Genomic DNA, 8,055 nt, shown 5'->3' with positions numbered 1-8,055 from the left:
TGTATCGGTCAGTATCGGTATCGGTCAGTATCGGTATCGGATCGGAAGTGCAAAAACAATATCGGTATCGGATCGGAAGTGCAAAAACCTGGATCGGGACATCCCTAGTTTCTACAAACACTTCAGAATCAGAATCAGATCAGAATCAGAATAGTTGCTATTGCCATTGTCCAACAGTTTAAGAATAACCTTTCTCAACGAGCTATTGTTGGGCCCGAGATCATCTAAGATGGACTGATGCAAAGTGTTCTGTGGTCTGACGAATCCACATTTCAAATTATTTTTGGAAATATTCGACATCGTGTCATCCGGACTAAAGGGGAAGCGAACCATCCAGACTGTTATCGACGCAAAGTTGAAAAGCCAGCATGTGTGATGGTATGGGGGTGCATTAGTGCCCAAGACATGGGTAACTTACACATCTGTGAAGGCACTATTAATGCTGAAAGGTACATACAGGTTTTGGAACAACATATGCTGCCATCTAAGCGCCGTCTTTTTCATGGACGCCCCTGCTTATTTCAGCAAGACAATGCCAAGCCACATTCAGCACGTGTTACAACAGCGTGGCTTCGTAAAAAAAAGAGTGCGGGTACTTTCCTGTGGACGTTGTGTTCTTCGCACCAAAGAGGAAAAGAACCATCCGGATTGTTATAGGCGCAAAGTTGAAAAGCCAGCATGTGTGATGGTATGGGGGTGTATTAGTGCCCAAGACATGGGTAACTTACACATCTGTGAAGGCACCATTAATGCAGAAAGGCACATACAGGTATTGGAGCAACATATGTTGCCATTCAAGCAACGTTATCATGGACGCCCCTGCTTATTTCAGCAAGACAATGCTAAGCCACGTGTTACAACAGCGTGGCTTCAGGCATGGCCTGTAGTCCAGACCTGTCTCCCTTTGAAAATGTGTGGCGTAATATGAAGCCTAATGTTATGATCCGCTGCCCGGATCATATTTTTTGTTTACGTTTTCAAGATACTTGTGTTTTTGGTTAGTTTTGGACTCCTTGAGTGCCTGTTTTGTACACCTGAGTTTGTTACCATGGCTGCTTATTATTTTCACCTGCCGCGTTTGATCCCGACGCGCACCTGTTTGTCATCACTGACATTATTATTTAAACCGGCCCTCCCTGTCATTCTGTCTTGCTTCGTAGTTTGTTTTCATACAACAGATGACGACTTTTGTTTCCTGCTCTGAACCTGCTAGCTTCCACGCTAAACTCCTTTTTTACCTTCTAGCTCCCATGCTAGCTCTTTTAGTTTTTGCCTTATGTGCTATGAGCACCCTTTTCTTTGTTCCAGTATAACTTATTTATTAAATAAATACCTTCTTTCCTTGCACGCTGTGTCTGACGCCCGTCTGCATTCATGAGAGAACGAACCCCGCATCACCATGCGCCTTGGTCGTCACACCTAAAATACCACAAGAATGAATGAAATGAACAACTTAAGCTGTACATCAAGCAAGAATAGGAAACAATTCCACCTGAAAAGCTTCAAAAATTGGTCTCTTCAGTTCCCAAACGTTTACTGAGTGTTGTTAAAAGGAAAGGCCATGTAACACAGTGATAAAAATGCCCCTGTGCCAACTTTTTTGCAATGTGTTGCTGCCATTGAATTCTAAGTTAATGATTATTTGCACAAAAAAAAAATTTAGTTTCTCAGTTTGAACATTAAATATCTTGTCTTTGCAGTGTATTCAATTGAAAATTGTCATGTCTGTGTAATCATGTTTTGTTTTAAGTCATGTTTTGTTTAGTTATAGGACTCTTTAGTTTCTGTCTTTTCACTCCCTTGTCTTGTTTCCATGATTACCCCATTAGTTTCACCTGTTCCACGTTTGGACTCACTGTGCACTCTTGTCACCATAGCAACCCATTAGTTTTCACCTGTCACGTCACGCACCTGTTTCACGTCTTGAGTCACGCACCTGTTTTCGTTAATCATGTCTGTAGTATTTAAGTTCAGTGTTTTTCAGTTTGTCTTTCTGACGACCTCACCACATTTATGCTCTGTCCATTCTTTCCATGTCCATTCTCCATGCAACTATTTTTGTCCAAGCCAAGTAAGTTTTTGTTCCATGTTTATAGTCTTTTTGGTTTCATAGTTTGTTCTCCGCCATTGTGCGTGTTTTTCGTTTGTACTTTTTGCTATAGTCTTTTGATTTCATAGTTTATTCTCCGCCACTGTGCGCCCTTTCATTTATTCCTTTTTTTTTGATAATAATTAATAAATCATGTACCTTCATTCCCGTCTCGCCCGAGCCAACTTTCCGTTGCATCCCGGAAAAGCACACGCCCAAGACCAAGTCTTGACAAAAATAAGTTGAAAAGGATTTGCAAATCATTGTATTCTGTTTTTATTTACGATTTACACAACGTGCCAACTTCACTGGTTTTGTATGTTCTTAATTGTCTAACCCTGGATAAAAAAAATATGTTCATAAAATATATAATTACTCGTAAACTAGGAAGTAAATGTTTATATATTACATTACCCAGAAGGTTTAGCGCCGTACACAGGAGCAGTGAATAGGTCTAAACTACGCAGTTGTGTTGTTTGAACTAGAAAGAGTGGATATGTTGTTCCTGCTTCGTCTACACAGGAAACCAACATAAGTTTTGAGTAGACAGTAGTTAGAGTGTTTATGCCAGGGGCCTGCACTATAATGTTTTGAGCGTATGTGAGGGTCACCTCAGGTTCTTACTCTCCCGCCCCCTTTAATTAGCTCCACAATGGTCTCCTTTAGGGACTGTCTAACTCTGAACACACAAGAGCACCAAAGTTTTCTTGTTTTATCTTATTGATCTTGTCATGGCGAGACCCCAGAGACACGCAGGTGAGTCAACACCCTCAGGTCTCATTAATCAAACTGATATTTGGTGAAAACATGTTGAATAATTGATGTGGTTAAATGAGCCTTAAGGGGACAAAACAACAAGCTCGTCACATTGACGGCAGAGACAAACAAGAACGTAGAGACAAAACAAATTAAGTTCATGACTGACATGACTGACAGACAGATAAGATTCTACACCAAAAAAAAATATATGTATTATTATTATTTGTATTATTTGCACAGCTATGTTATTTATTTTAGGTAGAAAGAATATGTTTCTATTTTATTTACGTTATGTAATTATGTGTTACTTAAACAGTGCTGTTACTACCCACTGGGTCAATAAAAGTGCCACTGACTGTTTACAGTACTGTTGTCAATCACTTCAATTTCAGTTAATCTTGCTCAAAAATGAATATCTTTCACGGGAAAATATATCGAGATATACATCGAATATCGAGGTTAAGTAAAAATATATCGAGATATACTTTTTTGTCCATATTGCCCAGCCCTACTTTGTATGGTGTCTCCAATTTTCACTCTGCTCCACAATTTCATTTGCAAGATTGTTACCAATATTCACAAAAAAGTCATTAAATTAAGTGGCCATATCTCTAGGTTTATTTACAATTACATTATTATCTTTAAAGGGGAACATTATCACCAGACCTATGTAAGCGTCAAAATATACCTTGATGTTGCAGAGAAAAGACCATATATTTTTTTAACCGATTTCCGAACTCTAAATGGGTGAATTTTGGCGAATTAAACGCCTTTCTAATATTCGCTCTCGGAGCGATGACGTCACAACGTGGCGTCACATCGGGAAGCAATCCGCCATTTTCTCAAACGCCGAGTCAAATCAGCTCTGTTATTTTCCGTTTTTTCGACTGTTTTCCGTACCTTGGAGACATCATGCCTCGTCGGTGTGTTGTCGGAGGGTGTAACAACACCAACAGGGACGGATTCAAGTTGCACCAGTGACCCAAAGATGCGAAAGTGGCAAGAAATTGGACGTTTGTTCCGCACACTTTACCGACGAAAGCTATGCTACGACAGAGATGGCAAGAATGTGTGGATATCCTGCGACACTCAAAGCAGATGCATTTCCAACCATAAAGTCAAAGAAATCTGCCGCCAGACCCCCATTGAATCTGCCGGAGTGTGTGAGCAATTCAGGGACAAAGGACCTCGGTAGCACGGCAAGCAATGGCAGCAGTTTGTTCCCGCAGACTAGCGAGCTAAACCCCCTATCGACCCTAGCTTCCCTGGCCTGCTGACATCAACTCCAAAACTGGACAGATCAGCTTTCAGGAAAAGAGCGCGGATGAGGGTATGTCTACAGAATATATTAATTGATGAAAACTGGGCTGTCTGCACTCTCAAAGTGCATGTTGTTGCCAAATGTATTTCATATGCTGTAAACCTAGTTCATATTTGTTAGTTTCCTTTAATGCCAAACAAACACATACCAATCGTTGGTTAGAAGGCGATCGCCGAATTCGTCCTCGCTTTCTCCCGTGTCGCTGGCTGTCGTGTCGTTTTCGTCGGTTTCGCTTGCATACGGTTCAAACCGATATGGCTCAATAGCTTCAGTTTCTTCTTCAATTTCGTTTTTGCTACCTGCCTCCACACTACAACCATCCGTTTCGATACATTCGTAATCTGTTGAATCGCTTAAGCCGCTGAAATCCGAGTCTGACTCCGAGCTAATGTCGCTATAGCTTGCTGTTCTTTCCGCCATGTTTGTTTGTGTTGGCTTCACTATGTGACGTCACAGGAAAATGGACGGGTGGTTAAAATCAGGCACTTTGAAGCTTTTTTTAGGGATATTGCGTGATGGGTAAAATTTGGAAAAAAACTTCGAAAAAATATAATAAGCCACTGGGAACTGATATTTAATGGTTTTAACCATTCTGAAAATGTGATAATGTTCCCCTTTAATGAAATAGTTGGGCATCTCTGCTCTTCCAGCACCCTTTTTTATTATATTATTCAGTACTTTCCATGTACCCTGGGTGTTACTCTTATTTTGTTCCAATGATTCATGATGATAATCCCTTTCATTTTGTCTCATAATACTTGTTAGTTAATTTTTATACATCTCATATTTATTTTCAGCTTCCTTCCCTTTTAATTTTAGGGCATTTTTCTTTTTGCATGCTTTCTCTATCCCTCTTGTTATCCACAGTTTGTCCACAGGGTGGCGCTTCCCATTATGTGTCCTTGATGGCCAGTGTTTGTCATAGGGCATCATTGGTGTGGTTAAAAACGTTTCATAGGCTTGGTTGGGATCACTGGTGGCATAAACATCATTCCAGCTTCGATTACATAAGACAAGGCTTCTGGCGTTCTATTTGTAATAGATTTACAAGTATTCATATTTTTTTCCTTCTCTGTCTTAAAGACATTCTGGAATACAGGAAAGTGGTCACTTATGTCATGTAAGAGTAATCCTACTTCAATGTTTATTTCAATCTTATTTGTAAACATATGGTCAATAAGAGTGGCGGTATCTGCTGTAATTCTACTAGGTTTTGTCATTAATGGAAATAGATTGTTGCTATACATTGTTTTTATGAAATATGTTGTCCTTTGGTCATCATTTGGGTTAAGAAGATCCACATTGGTGTCTCCACTAGGGATGTCCCGATCCAGGTTTTTGCACTTCCGATCCGATACCGATATTGTTTTTGCACTTCCGATCCGATACCGATACTGACCGATACTGGCCTATCCAAGCATGTATCAAAGTTTAAAGTTATTTAGCCTACTTAGTTGTCAGAATCATGTTGAAAAGGGTTTTAGTACTCTTGATAACAACTAGCCATCTGAATTAGGGGAGTCTGAATAATACACAATGGTTGGTAACAAGAAACTGACCTGTTTATTCAAGGATAAACACAAAATAGACAAAATTATACATGACAAACAGAAATGGCATCATTGAAACTAGGGCTGGGCGATATGGCCTTTTTTTAATATTGCGATATTTTATTTTGCGATACACGATATATATCTCGATATTTTGCCTTAGCCTTGAATGAACACTTGATGCATATAATCACAGCAGTATGATGATTCTATGTGTTTTTAATGATTGATTGAGACTTTTATTAGTAGGTTGCACAGTGAAGTACATATTCCGTACAATTGACCACTAAATGGTAACACCCCAATAAGTTTTTCAACTTGTTTAAGTCGGGGTTCATGATACAGATATATACTATCAGATATATACTATCATCATAATACAGTCATCACACAAGATAATCACATTGAATTATTTACATTATTTATAATCCAGGGTGTGGAGGGGGGCGCCGGATGTAAGTGTCAAAAAGACAGCCAAAAGAGTTTGATATGAGAATAAATCTAAAGTTAAAATATAGGGTAGAAATGCACCCATTTGCAGGAAATGTAGTCTTGATTTTCAAAATGTTCTTTTAAGGCTTGCATGTCTACATTAAAACATTCTTCTTCATACTGCATTAATATATGCTACTTTTAAACTTTCATGCAGAGAAGGAAATCTCAACTAAATAGATCACTAATTTTTTCAGACGGTGTTGATCTGGAAATTTTTGCCTCAGCATTTTGATGGTGTGGGCGTGTGGCACCAAACGGAGATAAGCATCTCGACAGACATTACAATATTTGAACAATGATGACGAAAACGGTTTTCTCTGTCGTGTCCGTGTGTCGAAAATTGTTATGCGCTTATTTTTTTATTTGATTTTGTGTGTGGCATAGATTTGCCGTGCGTAGAGGACGTTTGAGCAGGCGCGCACCTTAGCGGCTGCGCTAGCATCACAGCTAACGTTAGCCATGCTGCTACCTCTCTGCTCGGGGAGGACGTATACGTATGTGACGTATGACGTGACAGTATGTGACGTGTGTAAGAAGGTGCACTTGCTGTCTGTGAGAGGGAGACACAGGAAAGAGTGAGAAGAGCCGGTCGTGTAATGCCAGCAGCTAAAAGCAACTGCGTGAGATTCCACAGACCTGTGGATGTGTTGAAGGTGTGCTGGAAAATGCGGAACGGAAATTACGGAGCAGCAGAAAAGTGGAATGTATTATTTAAATCGGTGCGTTGGAAAACAAGGACCGGAGTTTTTTTCAACTGGATCTGGATCGGCATTTTCCCATGCCTTGCCGATACGCATTTTTTGGCAAATATCGGCGGCCGATCCGATACTGTGTTCACATGTTCATCATACCCATTAAACCGTCTCTGTTCGTGTGTTCTGCCTCTGTCCGCGCCGGTAAAATCCTCTTCTTCGTCAGTCTCGTTTTCAAAACGAAACGAAAGGTCCTGCTCATTTTCAGACATTTATAGTTATTTTGTATAGTTCATCAGATTTAATACACATTGTTGGTCCCACGAAAACGCTAGCCCAGGGGTAGGGAACCTATGGCTCTAGAGCCAGATGTGGCTCTTTTGATGACTGCATCTGGCTCTCAGATAAATCTTAACTGACACTGCTTAAAGGGGAACATTATCACAATTTCAGAAGGGTTAAAACCATTAAAAATCTTATTTTATTTTTCGAAGTTTTTCTCAAAATGTTACCCATCACGCAATATCCCTAAAAAAAGCTTCAAAGTGCCTGATTTTAACCATCGTTATAAACACCCGTCCATTTTCCTGTGACGTCACATAGTGATGCCAATACAAACAAACAGCAAGGTATAGCGACATTAGCTCGGATTCAGACTCGGATTTCAGCGGCTTAACACTGTCTGATAAGATAATTACTAACAACTATGAACTAGGTTTACAGCATATGAAATACAAACATGCACTTTGAGAGTGCAGACAGCCCATTTCAGGCGCGCTAAGAACATATATTTTTCCACGATTTCAGCACTCAGGTTAACCATACCTAAATAGACACAAAATACTGCATTACACAAGACTACCCGAATGTACACGAATGATTGAAAAAAATTAATGTTTTTAAGCTAAATTATTGGTAAACACAGTTTATGTATAATAATTGACGTAAAACCGGGAGTAATGAATAAAGTTTTCATCAATTAATATATTCTGTAGACATACCCTCATCCGCTCTCTTTTCCTGAAAGCTGATCTGTCCAGTTTTGGAAGCTAAGGTCGATATTCTTCTCTTGATCATCTTCGGTGGCATAAGGGACGATGTGAGCCAAGACATCCAGGGGGTTTAGCTCGCTCGTCTGCGGGAACAAAC

The sequence above is a fragment of the Nerophis lumbriciformis genome, linkage group LG09, assembly GCF_033978685.3.
Source record: "Nerophis lumbriciformis linkage group LG09, RoL_Nlum_v2.1, whole genome shotgun sequence".
NCBI lineage: Eukaryota > Metazoa > Chordata > Actinopteri > Syngnathiformes > Syngnathidae > Nerophis > Nerophis lumbriciformis.
The sequence above is the reverse complement of the archived record's forward strand: the minus strand, read 5'-3'. Positions refer to the sequence as shown.